The following is a 750-nucleotide window of genomic DNA, read 5'->3' as shown; positions in this document are numbered from 1 at the left end:
AAAGACATAATTGCATTTGTAACTGAAGTGCTTTTTGGCCTTTTGTTATTTGATTTTCAAAACTGATAATAAATTTTGTTTTCTAAAAAGATAATTTGTCAGTGAAATGTGTGTTAGTAAGAATATCTTTCATGTACATAATACCATTTCAAATAAAATATCATGTCAGTGACAATGTTTCATGAAAAGAGGTCTGTAATGACTTATTTCACATTAGTTGGCTGGCAGAAAGCTCTTCAAGGTGAATTATATGGCGAGTCAGGAACGTCAGTAGTGATGACTTCATTAGAATAATCTTTGCAGGTGCGCCACGGATCACTTTTTTGATTGCTAGTTGAAGAGATTGAGTGTGTAATACTTTTATGTAAATTTCTTCACTTGTTTGTTTATTTTCTCTCTCCCCCGACGTCTTGTCATTGTATATTTTGTCTAATCAAAGTCTGGGACCTGTTGGCAGTTTAGTCCCTTGATTTTGGACTGTGTATAGTCTCACTCTTCTAAGAGTGAGCTCGACACCTCGGGAAATGGCAATGGTAAAATTAATAGTTTTACCCCGTGTGGTGAGAGTAGCACAGATTGTGATGTCATTCCCGTGCGCCTAATTTCATGAAATAACTAGTAATTCCGAAATCTTGGATGCTCTAGTTCGCCATGTTTCATAATACTCGTGTTTATATTTGTTTGGCATTTTAAAAATCCAGATACAACATAATTATTTCACCATCGTACACACACACACCCATCCCCATC

The sequence above is a fragment of the Penaeus monodon genome, chromosome 27 (genome assembly GCF_015228065.2).
Source record: "Penaeus monodon isolate SGIC_2016 chromosome 27, NSTDA_Pmon_1, whole genome shotgun sequence".
Classification (NCBI taxonomy): Eukaryota; Metazoa; Arthropoda; class Malacostraca; order Decapoda; family Penaeidae; genus Penaeus; species Penaeus monodon.
The sequence above is the reverse complement of the archived record's forward strand: the minus strand, read 5'-3'. Positions refer to the sequence as shown.